This window comes from Rhinopithecus roxellana, chromosome 15, assembly GCF_007565055.1.
Source record: "Rhinopithecus roxellana isolate Shanxi Qingling chromosome 15, ASM756505v1, whole genome shotgun sequence".
In the NCBI taxonomy this organism is placed as follows: Eukaryota; Metazoa; Chordata; class Mammalia; order Primates; family Cercopithecidae; genus Rhinopithecus; species Rhinopithecus roxellana.
In genome coordinates, this window is record NC_044563.1 from 92,036,267 (window position 1) to 92,054,753 (window position 18,487).

The 18,487-nt window shown below is 47.8% G+C and overlaps 1 protein-coding gene across 17 annotated transcripts in view; it reads left to right on the forward strand.

Annotated features, from left to right (window-relative positions):
• LOC104668570 (F-actin-monooxygenase MICAL2) overlaps positions 1–18,487 on the forward strand; it is a 245,519-nt gene that overhangs the window by 21,969 nt on the left and 205,063 nt on the right. For 8 of the 17 annotated variants that reach the window (XM_030917640.1, XM_030917641.1, XM_030917644.1 and 5 more), the window contains exon 2: positions 6,038–6,108. The exons of 4 other annotated variants lie outside the window; for them this stretch is intronic. The gene's annotated coding sequence lies outside the window, so the exon portion shown is untranslated. Of the gene's footprint in view, positions 1–6,037; positions 6,113–18,487 lie in introns of all 17 variants that reach the window. 5 more of the 17 variants (XM_030917656.1, XM_030917642.1, XM_030917648.1 and 2 more) reach the window with 1 other exon arrangement.

Below are 18,487 nucleotides of genomic sequence, written 5' to 3' on the forward strand. Positions count from 1 at the left end.
AGTGCTATGCTGTGCAGCACCATATCTCACTCAGGAGTGAAACCAAATCATGCCCTCAGGGAAAATGAGCCAGTTCCTTTTTATTTTTTTAAATAGCAGAGAATAAAATTATGAAAAGAAAAAGAAAAGTAAGGGAAATACCTGCCTGGATAATCCCCCATGACTGGGGCAACCACTGTCTGAAGCTGGCAGCTGGAAAACAAGGGAACAGCCGTTAGCTGCCAGCTGGGCCCTGGGCAGTGTGACATTATGAAGCCTGTGTCCTGTGAGGGTCAGCAGGTGAGGCTTTCTGCTTGGGATGGCTTATTGACTTTCCTTATACCCACAGATACAGCCAAGGCCCTGCCAAGGGTTTTTCTTCTTGACATGATTGTTGTCAGGAAGATTTTCATATCATTCCAGATCATAGTTTCCAGTTTAATTCTCCAGCAAACACTAGAGGCTACCACTTCCATCTTGGCTATGTCTTCTTTTGTACCAACTGACACTTGTGTCTTTACTGTTTACTCCACTGGTTAGTTTATGCCTGTGCAGACCTTGGTGCTGTGTTCCCTGGGGCCTGTGGAAGAAGGCGCTTGCCTGTGCTCATTTGTGTGTTCATCTCATGGCCCATACTGCAGGAGAGATGGGCGGTCATCGGCATGTTTTGGTTCTTAGTTTTTGATACCAGGCCATGGATTTTTTTTCTGTTTCTTTATATTTTGTATTATTTATTTTATTTTTGAGAAAGAGTCTTGCTCTGTCACGCAGGCTGGAGTGCAGTGGCACCATCTTGGCTCACTGCAGCTTCTGCCTCCTGGGTTCAAGCGGTTCTTGTGCCTCAGCCTCCCAAGTAGCTGGGATTACAGGCATGTGCCACCACACCTGGCTAATTTTGTATTTTTAGTAGAGATGGGGTTTCACCATGTTGGCCAGGCCAGTCTCGAACTCCTGACCTCAAGCGATCTGCCTGCCTTGGACTCCCAAAGTACTGGGATTACAGGCATGAGCCACCGTGCCTGGCCATTTTTTCCATTTCTTTAAAACCCTTTAGAAACACACCTGAAGGTGCAACTTCTTTTCCTGAAGGGAATTAAACCCATGCTATTAGTAGGCATGGGGTACGGGAATAGATCATCTTTGGGTGCTGTTCCAGAAAGTAGTGAGTAAGTGAGACAAGCAAAGATAATATTGTTTAGCACAATGCTATGCGTCAGGCACTATAGTCGTCCCTGTTAAGTCAGAATCTCTTGGGACAGCTGACTGAGAAAAAAAACAAAAATAAAACAAAAAACATATAAGGGAGATGATGTTTTACAGCCTGTTGACTGCTTATCAGGCATAGGCAAATCTTGCCCTCAAGAGCAGGAAACCCACGGATACATGCCATCCAGTCAAATCACACTAGAGCTCTTTGAGATGGAAATAACTAAGGTCTCAAAAAGGAAACTTGCCCAAGGATGTACCTGGGCTGTCAAGATACTTACTGCCTCTCCTGTTTGTGTCTCAGTGCTGCCCTTTCCTCTGAGTAGCTATGAATAAAGGAGCAGCAGGACATTGCCATCACCTCTGAGGGATCTGAGCACAGATGTGAGTGACAGTGGAAATGGGCTGTGTGAGAAAAAGACCTCAGGCTCCATTGAAATCAGAGTGTACTGAGGAGGTGGAGTGCATTGGGTGGAATAGGCACGAGGCACTAGTGGCATGACCTTTGTGAGTTAGTTATTGACCTTTCTGAGCCTCAGTTTCTTCACCTGGAAAATGGGCTGGATGATCATCCAGTTCCCAGTGTTTCATTGAATATTAGACAAGATTATACAACTCCAAGAGTGTGACCCACAGTGCATGGCACATTTAAGTACTCAAACAAGGCAAGTTTTCTTCACTTATCCATGCTCCCTGCTTTCTTCCTTACTTCCTCCTCTAAAAAAGAGTTGTTTTAAATAGCTATCTGGATTTTTTCTTTTTTCTGCACCACTTCAAAGTCAATGAAAATCAGCTCTAACTTCCTTCTTTCTCTTCTTCCCCTCTCATAATAGGCATGGCCCTGGGGCTGGGTCTGAGGCTCGGTTCTCAGCCAGGAAGCACAGGGCTGGGCTGCTTGCTGTTGGTTTCAGTACCTTCTTCTCCTAGGAAGGGCCCTGGTCCAGGGGCTTGCAGTGGCCTCCCCTCACTTCAGTCTGTAGATACCTTGCCGTACATATTTGCTCTCACTTGGCTGCCTGGGTCTCACCAGGTGTGCAGCTGGCTTTTCTTCCTGGTTGGGATTTGGTGATGATAAAGCAGGTACTTGTTGAGGCTATTATTGAGAGTTTTTTGGTTTCAAGGCACAGGAACCAAACTTGAATGAGCTTAAGCAAAAATGGGATGCATAGCTCATGCCTCTCATACCAACACTTTGGGAGGCTGAGGCTGGAGGAGCGCTCAAGGCCAGCAGTTCAAGATCAGCATAGTCAGCATAGCAACGGCCTGTCTCTACACACACAAAAAAATTAGATTAAAAAGGATACATTGGAAGGTTTCGGGGAGGCTCAAAGATTCAAAAGAGGTGCAGAAGAATCAAGCCCCAGGAAGGCAGCATGTGACCTCCAGCATCCCCAGACCAGAGTCCCCTGTTCAGTGCACCATGGCTGCAGGCAGCTCCCAGCTGACCCCACACAGCCCTGCCGCCAACCTGAGAGGACCAGGCCTTCCCCAGGAGTTTTCAGATTGGAATTTGGCCTGGCCTGGAGCATGTGCACACCCCTCGTACCATCGCTAAGGAGAAAAGATACTCCCATGAGCCCACCTTGAGTCCTATACCCTCCTTTTTGGCTGGAGAGTGGGAGATGGGGTGGAGTCTGTTATCAGGAGAGAGAAAGAGAAGAATACTAGTAATATTAATAATTAAGTATAATACTCACTTTTCTTGAACTACTTTGCAAGAGTTCATTCTAAGCTCTTTACCGGCATAACTCATTTAATCTTCACCGTCAACCCATTTTACATACCAAGAAACTGAAGTAGAGAGAAGTTTAGCAATTTGCCCAAAATCACATAGCTAGTTAGGAGGAGAGCTGGAATTGAATCCAAGCAGAGGGCTCCAGAAGTGCCCTTAACCACCCACTCTGATGCAGATAATATCAGACATCACCTCGAAGCACCTGCTCTGAGCGAGCAGCGGGCTAAGTCCTTTATAGCATTATCTCATTTAATCTTCAGAGAAGCCCTATGGAGTGGATACTAACATCATCCACATTTTAAAATAAGAAATTGAGGCTCACAGAGATGATGTGATTTGTCTAGGGCCACCCAACTAATTTAAAATGACAGAGCTGGGATAGGACCCTTGGTTTGCCTGATGGTAGGGCCCAAGTTCCTAACTGCCTCACTGGGTAACACTTCTCTTGTTCTGTCTGAAGCGCCTCTGGTCTGGCTCAGCACCTGAGTCTTTGTCCACAGTCTGGGGAGGGGCTGGGATGTGGAGACCCCTACCTGCTGCATGCTGCTGAGGGGTCGGCTGTGAGGTTTTAGCTGGTCTTGATATATCTCACACTGACCTACACCAGATGGTTCTTGAACAAGTCTTTAGTGCATTGAAACTCTGAGTTTATTCATTTCTTCATTCAACAAATATTTACTGAGTGCCTGGAGGCTCCAGGTCCTGTCCAAGTGCTGGGGTCCCTCGGGGAAGAACTTAGACTTGAAAAACATCCAAGAGGAAGGTTCCCGGAGTTCCTGTCACTTGGGCCTGTCATGTCCCACTTAATCTCACAGGAAACCTTCCCTGTATCACCCAAATCTGACCCATGAGGGAGCAGAGACCTCATGCTTCTTGGCTTGACACTGGCCTGATGGCAAGTCCACGGAGAGACAGCATTTCTTCATTCTGGTTGAGCACAAAGGAAAATATCGTGTCAGGGAATGAGCATGGGTGTGGACTCAGGCCAGCTCCATTGGCAGTCCCAGGGCTGCTGTGGTCTCTGCTAATTAAGACTTTGGGTGAGGTACTTCGCTGGGCCATGCCTCAGTTTCCCCCTCTGTAATGATACTGTACTACCTGTCTTACAGGGTTGCTGGGAGTATTAGCTGAGGTAGCAGTGTTAACTACCCAAGGCAATACCTGTGCACAGGTTAATCCCTCCCTCTTACAACAACTAAGTAGTTTTGTCGGTGTCTCTGAAAGTCAGGGTACCTGGAGCAGGGCCACTGAATGGGGTCCCAGGTGAGGAAATCACCAATTGTATCAAGCTCCTCATTTTACAGATGAGGGAACAGAGGCCCTGACGCTCAAAGGCCAGAAAGTATTGGACTCTAGGACCTTCCAATTTGTTGGTGTTACAGGGAGCTCAAAGTGTATTTGGCTGTTGGTCAGACAGAGGGTACGAGTTGGTCCCTCGAGTGGCCGGACACTGTGCCCAGGCCTCTGTGAGCATCTGACTGGTGGTCAGCCCTTGTAGCCTGGTCCAGTCATACCTACCTCCAACCCACCATGAAGACAACCCAAGCAGAACCTTAAAGAGCCCCGTGTCCCTGCTGCTGGTCTCCATAATGCCCTAGCGTGGATAGGGACTTCTGTTCCTGAGATCTAGAAAGCATTGACAGGGTCCCTGGCTTCTGAAACTCTGGTTGGACCAATGATGCGATTCTGTACCAGGATGTCCAGCTCCCCACCCACGGCTCCCAGAAGCTCCCCTTGAGAAGCAGGGGGCAGACAAGTCAAGGCCTCTAGCCACTCTGACTTCTGGCTGGAAACAGCAGCACAGAGCCTGCAGCTCAGGCTGATAGAATGTGGCCCAGGCAAGCTGGCCTGTTTGTCAGCTGGCACAGGGCCCGAGGGGTGTGGGCTTGATAATGATGATGACGGGCGGGCAGGGCTGCCGCTTCTGCCCAGGTGGCCGCCCTTGGAACTTGCCAGGCTCGCCCAGTGTGTGGGCCCACCAGGGCTATGCTCAGAGTTGATGTCCAGGACACCTTCCCCTCAGCTTGGTGGGAAAAACCATGAGCACTGGGGCAGCCGGTCCTGGGCTCCAATCCTGCCTTGCTCTGGGGCCTTGGCAAGTGCCGTCTGTTCTGCAAGCCTCTGTTTGCTGTCTGTGAGGAGCCACTGAGATAAAGCAAGTCTAGTCTCCACCCTTGATGGTTCCATGTGTGACCGGTACATAGCACTTCGTAGGCTCTCTCCCATTAACAGGCTGAGAATTCTGAACAGTGAATCGAATCCCATCTCCCAGCACGCTAACGATGTGTGCTGTTTGTGTGCCAGAGAGAGAGAGAGTGTGTGTGTGTGTGAGAGTGTATGTGTGTCTGTGTGGAGGCACCACTCTGTTGAGCAAAGTGTGCATATACCTCCCTGGAGTATGAATATTGCCTCTTATAGATGTCAAATTTCACAACTGTGTTAGTTTTTGTCCCCTTGAGGTTACTTCTTAAACATTTTGATTTATTTTTTAATGTGGAGGTAAATCATTAGAAATATTTTGTAACTCTGGGCTTCGTTTTCCAAACAGGTATAGAGGCATGTTCTGCAGAAGCAATAGGATGTCATCAAATATTGTGGGTCGTCACTAGAAGCCAAGAGAATAATTGGTTTAGGAAACTCAGCCATGATCAGCTGGTGGACTTTCATAACTCCCTAGTTTACTCAGCGTTAGACAATGGGACCAGTTTCACACTGGGGACTTGTTATCAAGTTTTACACCTGCTTGATTTACTTTCATTGTGTCTCATGCTTAGAAATTCTGACACTTTCTGTTTTTACTAAAGCAGCGAATAAAGCTTTGTTTTCCAGATCCCTCCTACTCCTCAGCAAAGTCTTTGTGTAGAGATCTGATAAGCCCTTAGGGTGCCCTGACTGCAGCCAACAATAGAATTTGTTTAGCCATCTTGCTATTCCTTTCTTCATGTGCAAAATGTGTTGGAGCACAGAGAGAGATTCTCTGTCCATTTCCTCTTGCTGGGTGAAGTGTCCCACAAGGCAAAGTGCACAAGCATGCGTGACCTCTTGGAGGAGACTAGAAAGGAGGCGTAAACTAAGATGATGTCACTGACATTAATTGTTGGGCTCTTGTTTTTAAAGGATCATGGCAACCTGTGTGTGTCTCATCCCAGAAAGAGAAGACTTTAACCACTGTGATGCCTGAGAATCCAGTGAGTAAGTCACAGTGGTGGATCTTGTTTACCATGGAGTAGCTCCTGGGGGCTGGTCCTAGGCTTAGGAAAGTGTGGGATGTTCCCACCATCCTGGGGCAGCTTGCTATGCCCAGGGCACGCTGTTCCCTCTGAGTCAGCACCGCCTCCTCTGCACTCCCCTAGCGCTGTGTTCATGCCTCAGATACACCACTGAGTTAAGGTTCATTCATCTGCTTGTCCCACCTACCGGCTGAGGGAGCCTTGAGGGCAAGGAACCAGACTCTAGCTTTCCTGTCTGAGCCAGGCAGCAATTCTCGGCAGGTACAGTACCAGGCACATCACAGGGGACCAGCAGCTGTTTGTGGACTCAAGGAGTCTCAACCCTGAGGTTTGATCAGGGCTTTACGGTCCACAAAGCTTTATCACGGACAGTGTTCCATGGGAACCTTGTGCCCTGAGTGGGGTGGTCATATTATCCTCGTTTATTTTATAGATGGGGAGGCTGGGGTCTGAGGAGTCGGATAGCCTGCCACAGGTGGTAGGCTAATAAGCGCCTAGGACCCAGGTCTTCTGTGTCTCAGGCTAGCCTGGTTTCTGTAATGTCAAACCTTATAATTAGAAAGGTTGTTTAGAGTAAACCCCTCATTGCCAAACAGGGAGACTGAGGCCTGGCCTGAAGATACTTTCTCAAGGTGACAGGACTCACTGGTGTCCAATGGAGAATCGAAATGCAGGCCCTGGACTTCCAGTCTGGCGTTTTGGCACCCCTCCTCCCTCCTCCTCTGCTCTGCTTCTGTATACAGCAATCAGAGAACATTTTGGGACCATACATCTGTGTTTACAGGAGGGCAAAGAACTCACAGAAAGCCATGAGTTAGAAGGAACATAGGGATGAATAAAACTCACCCTTCTCTCCGGGAGCTTCCCTGGACATGTGAGCCTTGGCAGGGCCTTGAAGAGGCTCAGTTTAGTTGTGGGAGGAGGGAGGATGAAGGTGAGTGTGAGGGAAGAGCATCAGGACCCAATCCAAGAAGCCTGGGCATGGGTGGAGGCCCCAGCGGAGGGGCAGCCAGCGTGTGTGTCAGGGCATTTGGCAGCTGGCCTGGTGGGCGCTGAGGGATCACGTGGGGTGAGGAGTCCACGGGAGTCCTGAATGGCAGGATGACAAGGGGTTGACTGGACCTCAGGGAAAGCTGCTCCAGGAGTTCTCATTCTTAGTATCTGGGGAAAGACCCAGACAAAGAGCTGATTGGCCAGTCTGTCACAGCCTGAGAAACTGTCCCCTCTCTGGAGAAACAGAATACAGTTTGTCCACAGAGGAGGGTCGGGCGATGAACAGTGAATTCCAACGTTGTCTGAAATGTGTGTGGGGAGGGGAGCGTGAGCAGTTCTGGCTGGCTCAATGCTGTTGCCCTCAGATGAATTTTGGTTCTGCTCTGTTTCTGATTGAGCACATGTGCTGCTGTTCTCTCTTCCCCTTGGAATCTTGGGTCCCTCCTGGCTCATCCATTCAATCCAGGCTTGACCCAGGGCCAGGTGGGTCCTGGCTACTCTTCTGTGTTCACTCCACTTTTTCTTGCAACTTCCTGGACTTGAGGACTGGGACTGACTGCCAGCTTCATCTCCATTGGCAGGGTGAAACACAAAATCTCCCCAAATTACAGAGAATGTGATGCTTGCCAAATAGGTACCCCGGATTATTTTCCAAAGCATTCCCAAATTATACACTTCTCTAGGGCAGGGGAAGTGTGTCATGTTGTATCATGATTGTTTACACTTCATATTCTTTGCACTTTACGTTTTATAAAGGTTATTTCATCTTCATGATCAAGCAGGTGGACTTCTCCCATTTTACAGATGAGAAATTTGCCTTAAGCAGGCTTAACCTGCCCAAGGCAATGCAGCTGTCTAAGGGCTGAGCTGGGGCATGGCCCAGTCCTGCTGTTTATAAATTCCATGATGTCTCTCCTCTGCTGAACTCCAACCATAGTAAATCCCTGGAGGGCCTGAGACATAAGAGGAGCTCAGTAAACACTTGTGGAATGAGTGACTTTTGGCTCTTTTGTTTTTGGCCACTCTTAACCATAAGTGGACCCTCTTTGGCAGCAAAGAGAACACTACCCTGTGGAATATTTGAGTTTCTTGCCATGATAAGGAACTGGTGAGCTGTCTTCTCACCCACCCTTACCTCTGGGAACTAGGTCATGCACACTGAATAATTAATTTCTTGACTTTTACTTGGAGCTTCCTCCTCCTGACGTTGAGATGATATGTTAGACATTGATCTATGAGAAGTCCTTGGCAGAAGCAGATCCTATTGTTTGTTGTCACAGACCTTCAGTGACCCATCTAATTGCCCATGAATAATACCTGTGGCCTAAACAGGTCAGCCTTCCAGGCAGTTCACTCATCTCCTCCTTCTACCCTTCCCCCACCAACCTTCTCTAGACTGAGGAAGAGGGACAGGTGTGTATTATCTTAGATATGCAGGGTTCTGTAGGTTCAAGGGAGCCTACCTCTTCCTTCTCACTGACCTCTGAACTTTTCCATATTTTTGTGGCAAGGGCTGGAGAAAGAACAAGAAAACCATGTCAAGATGGGAAAGAATTCATAGGCTCCGGAAGGCAGTTATCAAAATATCTGTTGGGTCTGTTCTTTTCCTAAGTGACACTTGGGTCATGTTTCTTAGAGTCTGCAAGGGATCCAGCTGGCCTCGTTAGACTCTTGAGGTCAACAGAATAGAGTTGAAATAAGAGTGGGCTGAGACCAAGAGACCCATGTTCTGGTGTTGGCTGTCCACAGCTTAGCTATGTGGCCTTGGGCGAGTCATAGAACCTCAGCTGCCTTCAGATTTCTTATTCAGGAAGTCAGGGGGTGTGGAAGTTTGGTGGCATCTTAAAGAAGTCTCCTTGACTTCTGTGGTCCTGGTCCTCAGTGCCTCTCTCAGTTTGTCCTTGTGATTAGCACTGTCTTCTCCTCTAGATCACCTCCTCCTCATGCAGTCAGATCTTGCTTCTGTAAGCACTTTCATCCTGACCTTTGTAGCTTTGCCATCTCTCCCCTGCCCCACCCTGAGTTATGCCAGAGTGCAGATAAGAACTCCCTGTTGCTGCCCTAGTCTCCTGCCAAGCATCATGGGAGAAAACTCTAACCTGGTGAGATTGTTAGAGATCTAAGGAGTGAAAGTTGGTTGGTATCAGAGGAAAATGGAATTAAAGGTTGTTGGGATTTTCAAGTCCTTGATGCCCCAGGGTACCTGGATTGTACTGACTTGTTTGATCAGAGGGTAGTCAATATGTTCTTAAGAATATGGCCCCAAGTTGGCCAACCCTTGTGATCAGCGGTGACCAGACACTTTGGAGAAATAAAGGGGATAGCATTGGTAGAAGGTTGCTCAGTGAGAGATGAGAGATATCTCAGATGAATAACCAACATGAAAAGGGGAAAGGCTAGGTCGGGAAGGTGGATTTGTCTCTAACATTTACAATTGTAAAGTATTAAAGCTGAAAAGAACTATAGATCCTTTAATCCACTTCTCTCATTTATTAGTAAAGAAACTGAGGCCCAGAGACATGACTCAAACATACCCATAGAGCAAGCCAGTGATAGAAGTGAGACAGAAGCCAAGTCTCCTGATTCCCAGCAAGTGGCTCTCTCCACAGTTCCATGTTGCCTCCTCATGTGGGTTCAGCTACTGTGCCTTCCTCTTTTCTCCTAGACCCTGCACTTGAATGCCTCAGGTGTTAGCAGGGCCCCCACTGCTCCTACCTCATTGTTTATCAAGGCCTAATAAAACCTGGGTGCAACAGCATGGAGAGGTTTAGGCTTCTCATGTGCAGGCTGTTTTGATTTGTACTTAGTGACTTAACACTGTTGAGTTGCCATTATTCTGTTTTATGATGTGTCTTGGGGTGAAAGATTAATTCAAGACAGGAAATGAAGGCTATATGATGGCCCAGCCTTAGCAGGAGTATCCTCCTGTGAGTTTGCCATTCAAATCAAAATCACATGAGCATTGTTGCTAAGCAGGCCTTGTTGTGAGAACCTCCAGCAAAGGGCATGGATTACACTCTCGCTTGCTCTGAGAGGGGCTCTTTCTGTCAGAGGCTGGCCATCCTGTCACTATGCTGATGGCACGTAAACCAGAATGGAAACCACTCACTTTTTCTGTAGAACTCCATTTGACCCAACACTTCCTGCTGAGCTCAAGGAAATGCATCTTGAGCACTTTGCATTGGGCAAGCACTAGGTTTACATATATTACCTTGTTTTTCCTCATAGCAGCTCTCTGAGAGGTAGGCATGTCTATCTGTTATATTGGGGAGAAAATTGAGACAGTTACAGGTTAAATAACTTGTCCCTGCCCACAAGGGCCAGGACTGAAACACAGGGTATCTGACTCTAAAGCCTTTCCTGGCTCCACATTTCACATGGCTCTCTGCACACAGAAGGGAGGGCTGGGGAAAAATAGGCAAGGCATTGACTGAAGTGTCAAACATTTAATATGGGACTTCCAAATGCCAGGTTCTGGGCTTGGTTCTTGGGATGCAAAAGTGAGTAAGATCTAGTCCCTTTACTCCTAGGACTTGTGACCTGGCCTGGTGGTGGCACAGATGTATATGATGACATTCATAGCTCCCTTATCATCATTATAAAGAGCCATACCAAGTGCTGTGGAAGCACTGAGAGGAGAGCAGCACACAGGGAAGCCTGCACCAAGGAGGGCTGTGAGACTTGGGTACTGAAGGATGATCAGGAGGTTGCCAGGCAGAAAAGGAGGCAGAGAGTTCTCCAAGGAAACTGAGTGGTAGTGTGAAAGGGCCTGATTTGGTTTTTGGAAGTAAGGAGGAGTAGTGTGCATACTTTCTTCTTAGCTGAGGGTGCAAGGAATGAGACATTCAATTGAGAGAGAAGCTCTGAAGTGAGAGAGGAAGGGAGTTCAGAAGTAGACTGTCCAGGGCTTTGCAAAACACTTGCTGCTAGGTGAGATTCATTGAAAGAAACATTAGCAGAGACCAGGAAAGCTTCTCCAAATATGAATTCTCCAGCTGTCTGATGGATGTTTCCGTATAGAGAAAGGAACTTCTGCTGGGGGCTCATTTTCAGAGAGTTTGTGTAGGTTTTCTGCATTTTGTGTCTCACACATGAGTGGAAGTGATTATTGATGGGGCAAAGTGAATGGAGTGGGACAGGCCACACCAACAGTTCATATTTAAAATGTCTCAGATTCCTCTTGCCAGATAAGCTGATAGCAAACACCCTTATGAGTTCCTGCGCAGACTGACTCTCCAGGGATTGTTTTGCATTCCAGACAGGGTCACACAATATTTCTGCAGGAGCTGGGGCTCTGGGGTGAGAAAGCTACTTAAAAATAAAGACCAACAAAAAATATAGTTGTTTTTAAAGATGACATTTGCAAGGCAAAAGTATCCAGGAAGTAGATTATTTGTCATGAGGGTGAGCCAGAATTTTTAAAAATATCAGATCATTAGAGTGGAAAGAATAATGGTGGAGAGAGAGAGAGGAAGAGAGAGAGAGCTCCAGGAACTCTTGTCTCCTGGGTGTGGTTGTCCCTGCACACCCCCACTTTAATGCATACCTTGCCGAGGTCTGCCCCAGGAAATGAGTTTCGAAAACTGAACTTTGAGCCTGAACTGTCTTCTGTGGAGAAGAGCAGACCAATAAACAGAGCGTGATTTGGAGTCTAAGACTTCTTGGTCTTACATCAGCAGTCCCTATCTGCTGCCCTTGGGTTTTGTATCTTTATGAGAAAAGAAAAAAATCTTTTTTGGAACAGTTGGGGCTTATTTTAGTAAACATGTTTTTCAGAGCATGAGCCCAAATACCAAGGAAAGAGTCCAATGTCTTTATGCAGCCAACAGAAATGTATTCATCAGGATGATGAGAGCCTGTCTCCCTCCTACCAGGGAGAAGTCACTAGCGGGGCCATACCTTTGGGGCTCCCCTCCCCTGGGGCTTCTGGATGTTGGAGTTTGGGGCTGGTAAGGGACATTTTGACCCCCTGAATGGTCAAGGGCCTTTCTGGGCCCTGGAACCTATGACCTGGCCTCTCTGAGCTCTCAGGAACGTGGCCTCTGAGTGTGGCCTGGAGAGGCAGTGTTCTTCCCCGAGCCTGTCCCACACAGGTCTGCGTTGCTCTCAATGTGGCAATGAGCTACACTGCTCATACTATACACTGCAATGGTTCTGCAGCCTCCAAGCCATTACCAAATAGGCAAATGTTAAAGGGCTTTCAAACCTTAGTGCTCGTGCGCCTAGTCCAGGGAGGTGAAACACAACCTGTCAGACAAATAACCTCCTCCAGTCAGTTCAGCAATTAAGTGTAAGTTAGAGACTGGTTCTACCCTGTCTTCTCAGACATGCATTTCTGTACTTGCCATCTGTAACCTTACTTGGCTTTATAGACACTTGGGGAGAAGTTCCTGGGAGACTTCAGTTCCTCTGTACAGTAAAGGATTGGGTCAAAACTGTCCTGATCTTTCACTTCTGTTCAGATGTCTGAACTGCCTTCTGATAGCGGCATATTTTCCCTGGGCAGAGAGCTCCTCTCAGGCCACATCCTGATGAAGGAAGGAATCCTTTCTCAGAGCTGTCTCACCTTGCTAGTTTCTGGTCTGTTCACTCTCCTGAGGTTGTACCTAAGAACTGTCAAGCTGGGTTCATGCAGTACATTGCCTGGCACATGGTAATCAATGTTGAATGAATGAATGAATGACCAGCAAGGAAATCCTTCTGTTTTCCAGCAGAACAAAATGGAAGTGAACAGGCCTCAGACTATGTGGCCTGCATGCTGTCAGGACCCAGCATGCACTTCAGAAAAGACCCCTTTGGTTTTTGGCACAAAGGAAGTTACCTGATAAAGACATCTTCTAGGCCGGGACCTGGAAAGACAGACGATGTTTAATCCACATCACCTCAAGATGATGAGTCCTGTTTTCAGGGCTTAAAATGAACAAACATCAATAGTGACAATGAACCACTGGGAATGGTGGCTCTGGAGAAAGCAGGGGAAATCATTCTGCTGGCAACCCCTGCATACCTAGCCAACCCCAGCTGGCTGAATGTCCCATGCTTGGACAGGTCTCCCAGGAACCTCATGATGGGGCTCTTCCTTTGTCATGCTGCCTCTCTACAGCACAGGTGATTTTACATAGAAATCTTAGATCCTGACTTCCCAGGTGTATTGACATTTTGGTAGGCTTTGAATAGCCCATTAGTTATTTCTGACTCAGGCAGGGCTCACCTGTCTGTGCAGGTGTATACACCTGCTTATAAAGGCTGAATGCAGTGTACAGGCCCTTGTGCAGACTCTAGGGTGAGGGACGTGGCCAGCTGGACTGCCAGTTGGGTGAACGGCCCAATGAAAGGAGTGCACAAGCATCTCAGAGGCCAGCAGACTACTGAGAGCCAGGAAGGTGTTATTTGTGTTGTTAATAACATTAATGACAATATAAGCAAGAAAGCTTCTGTAATTGTGTATCAGGAAATTAATCCTGAAATTGGTAGTCTGTAATTCAAATGAACAATTTAGAACTCTTTTAAGTGAACTCTAAAGGTGCTACCGTGGAAGCAGTTCCTTCCCTCCGGAGCCAGATTTCTACTCGTAAGCATTCATTCATTCAACAAATGTACTGCCTGCTGGGAGCAGGCACCACACTGGCACTGGAATTACAAAGATGAAGATCAGTCAACAGCTCATCAATGAGAGAATTAGCTATAAAAGACCACAATCCAGAAATTATTTGAATCTTAAATATTGGTTATCAACTGAGAACCCAGAGCTGGGGTGAATACTCTGGGAAATAGAAAATAAATAAAAAATATCAGCCTTTCCTTAAGGTTACACATTAGATTGTCCAGACAAGATTAATGCACAGAAGACAGGATAGGTTCAAGGCTAAAGGAAAAGCCAAATGGCATGGTCTGTGACCTCTGTGTGGGAACTCTTTGTCTCCCCCATTTCTCAGAAGATGGGAAGAAGCATCCTGTTCCTTTGGCATCCACGGCACCTAGCAAGGCCCCGGTCACAATATAGGTTATCAGGAAATTGAATGAATGGAATTGAATGTGGCTAGTGGTTTCCGAAGTTGGCTGATCAACAGAATTTCCTGGGGAGTTAAAAACATCTTTACCTCTTGGCCCTCAGGCTACAGGGATTCTGTTCGGGAACAGGCCCAGGAAACTGAGTTTTCATAGACTTCCTGGGCAAATCTGCCTGACAGCCAGGTTTGGTGAGCTCAGGCGTAGACTCTGAGTTAGAAGAACACAGGTGGGTAAGGGACGGGGTGGTGGAGGGCTTTTGAACCTGAATGCTCCAGCCAGTCCCTTAAGATCCTGCCCTGATGCCACGTTCTCAGGGAGCTTCTCTCAGGTGCGGAGTCACTCCATCTTCCAACTCTGCATCCACATGTCTTGGCACTCACCTCCCCGGCAGCTCTTACCAATAACTGTTAGTTTGTTTGGATTCCCTGAATAGACTGTGAAGCTCCTAGGGTGCACAGCTCGTAGTAGGTTTTCAGTTAGCACCATGGAGCTGACTGGGCTTCAGAGGATGGGTGAGGTTTGAGCAGGGGCAGAAGTAAGGCAGAGACCTGATGTGAGGGCAGCCACAGGGTAAGCCTGAATGCCTTTGGGATTGAGCCTAACAAGGAAGAGGGGGCTGCATGATGGTGGGTGGGAACCCACTGAGCCTGGCAGGAGGGCTTGGACTTGTAAAAGGGCTGTAGGGAACCCTGAGAGCTCTATGAACAGGATAAAGGAGAAGCTGGTGAGTTGGGAAGGGGGAGATCAGTGAGGAGGCCCATGGTAGCTCAGGTCAGAGCTGGCCAGGCCCTGGATGAAGTGGCAGGGTTGTCGACAAAGGGCAGCCACACTCTAGCCACTACATACCCTGTATTGTGTGTAATACTCTTGATTTGATTGTATCTACCAGCAGTGGTTATTGAGCACCCACCATTGCCAGGGGCACGGGCACCAGGCCCTGGGGCTTGCAGCCTTCAGCTTCAGAGCGCACAGTCAGGTGAGGTAGGAGGGGCCACAAGTAGATCAATGCAAGGGTATTTGCAAAGCTATCCTACAAACTTCCCCAGAGTACAGTGTAGAAAAGGGGGCCTGGGGAGGGCAAAATAATGCTTCAAAGAAGAACAGTGCAGCTAAGGATGCAGCCCAGCCAGGCGTCACTGTGTTTCATCCTGAAGTCACCCAATGGGTCAGGACTGTTATTATACCCATTTTATGGATGAAGAAACTGAGGTTCAAAGAGGTTAGGCAACTCCTGCAGGCTCACACACCTAGTAAATGGTGGGTTGGGTTTGGTGACCAGTCTGCCTGACTCCAGAGTCCAAACTGGGACCTATGACACTCTGCTGCCTTTGATGTTTCAGCCCTAAAGACCACTGGGTTTTCACAGGTGAACAGAGTCCAGATAGAGGCATTCCAGACAGAGGGATCAGCATCAGCAAAGGCATGTGGGTGGAAGTGTGTCGGAGTGCAGTTTATCGGGAAACTGCAAATGGTTCCTGAGTCTAGAGTATGAGGGGGCGGGAAAGTGATGAGAGGAGAGACTGGAGGGGTGGGCTAGGGCTAGATCATGAAGGTAGTTTTTGTTTTGCTTCATTAAGATGTTTGGACTTTACCCTGCTTATTGTCAGGGAGCTGTTGAAGGATTTTGAACAGGAATGGAACCTGACCAAGTGCACATTTTTGAAATAAAGATCTCTCTGGCAACAGTTTGAGGACTAGGCTGGTGGATTGGAGGGAGGTGAATCTGGAGGCAGGAAAGGTATTGAGGAGGAGATTTTGAGTGTTCCAGGTGACAGCAGGCGGAGACCTGACCCTTCTAGGAAGGATGGGAGGCAGCAAATGGGGCTGTTGAAGAGGCAGGACTTGGTGACTGGCTGGCTCTGCAAGATGAGGGAAAAGGGGCAGAGACATTTGACTCCAAGGATTTGGCCACAGAATCAAGATGGTGTTGCTCACTGAGGCTGGGGCTGCAGGAGAAGGAACAGGTGGGGTTAGAAGGGAAATTGGCCACACGTGAGGTCTCTAAAAGCTAGTGAGAGGAGAATGTCCAATTGTTGGTGACGCAGGGGCCTGAAATGCAGCAGGGAGCTGCATGGTGCAAGTACAGCCTGCAGAGACATGGGGACACAGATACAGGTTGAACTGTAGGAGTGTGGTGGTCCATGAGAGTGAAGACAAGAACCTTCATTTTCAGGGCAGTTAGAGAGGGGTCTGCCCTCTCTATGGGGCCTCAAGATAAGGTCCCATAAGTGGCAGTTGCATTTAGCAGCAGTTGGTGGTGATGTTGGCCTGATGCACCGGGTGGCCTGTGAGAAGAAACCAGATTGTGGTGGTTCGATGGATGAGTGGGAGGTGAGGAAGTGCACATTGCACGGCTGGACTATTCTATCAGGAAACCTAGGCTGTGAGGGAAGAAAGAAGGTTGCTATTTGTTTTCTCCCATAAAAGCAAATATAGATCTAACTGGTTGGATTTGTGCTCATTTTGGGGAATGACTTCGTATTGATAAATCACAAATCAGAGAAACAAAAATAAACTTTTGTTGAGCAATGAACTTTTTCTAAGGGTATTTGAGAAAAATGAGGTCAAATGGTGCAGTTCTTCTGAACAGGGGATTGGCCCAGGAGGTCAAGGCTGCAGTGAGCTGTGATCGTACCACCGCTCTCCAACCTGGGCAACAAAGTGAGATCCTGTCTGAAAAAAACAAACAAAAACAAAAAATGCACACAAAAAACAGGGGATCTTTGGGGGACAGACTCCACCAGCTATAGCTGGACTGTGAGCTGCTCTGGATGGGACGGCTCTGCAGTCGTCCTGAGCTCCAGGTGCTGTGCCATGCACACAGTGAACAAGCATAGAGAAATCCTTTTCAAGTTCACTTGGCTGCGACTTCGATATGTCTTCCCCAGCATCCCTCTGTGTCCTCCAGACTAGTATCAAGTCTCAAAGGCCTAATTTCAGCCAGTCAGGAGACATAGTGCCATTTAGATACAAAGGTTCCCCTGGAGAGTGCCATTAAGAGGGTGCTGGGCAAAGACTTGGTGGAAAATCTGTTTTTAGCCGTCTTACTATAACAGAGAGTTGGTTAAGGTGAGGAGGAGCTACTCTCACCTTTTATGTGAAAATGCATCCATTTCTGCCTTGGTTTGGCTTGGGCTACCTAGAGCTTGAGGTGGTAGGAATTATCCCCACATAGCTTCCCGGGAACTGATGCTTATTGAGCTCATCTGTGGACCCAGCGCTGTGAGAGACCCCTCCATTTATTTTTCACAGGAACTCTATGTTGTTTATGACTTGCTCAAAGGAGTACTTAGTGACTCAGAAGCCCATGTTCTTTCCACCACATCACACTGGCTTCCAGGGACTCAAGAGCTGAGTGCCCGGGGGTGTTTCTGAAACCAAGGAAATTAACTAGCTTATCTGTTCTAGTCTCCGTCTCCTGTCTTATGCTATTTGCAAATAGGGAAAAGATGTCTTTTTCAAGATAGGGTGTATATGTGTGAGTGCCTACGTAGAGGGGTGGGCAGGCTTATTTCCGGGGGTCAGGCAACTTTTGCAGGACACTGAGGTACTAATAGAAGGTAAGATGTAAAATGACAGACCTGGTTGTTATTGGAAGTTGGCCTGCAACAGTGGGGTAAGAGACATCTTAATTCCCATGTGGTTGACCTTCACTTTGGGAAGGAATACCTTCTGATCCAGGCCAAATTTGACATACCCACTACTAACACCTACTGTATTAGCTAGGGTAATGCTTCCTGCCTAAGAGATAAGTTCCCAGTTCTCAGTGACTTCACATACTGCACATTATAGCTCACATATGTAAAGTCCAAAACATGTGTTCTGGTCAAAGAGGGCTTTCCCCCATGCAGGCATCCAGGGGACGGGGTCCCTTCCTTCTTGTGGCTCACCATCTTCAACACGCAGTTTCCAAGGTCTTTGTGCCCTGGCAGAAGTAGAAAAGGCACGAAAAATCACTATGGGGGATTCTTATGGGTCGGTCTTAGAAGAGGCATGCGCCGCTCCTGCTCGGATTCTGTGACTTAGAACCTGGTCACCTGGGCTCACAGCTGCAAGCAAGGGTCCAGGAGGAAGGAGCAGTCCAGCTGGTGGTGAGCTAGCTCATCTCCACCACACCCACCAAGGCTCCAAAGACACCTCTCAGCTGAGCTTTCACTGATGGATTAGATGCTGTTCTCATTTGATCTATAGATCCTAGCATTTTGGAGTTTGATGAGGTTAGGAGAGTATCATGAATCAAAGGTCTTAGCTGGGCGTGGTGGCTCATGCCTGTAATTCCAGCACTTTGGGAGGCCGAGGAGGGTGGATCACTTGAGGTCAGGAGTTTGAGACC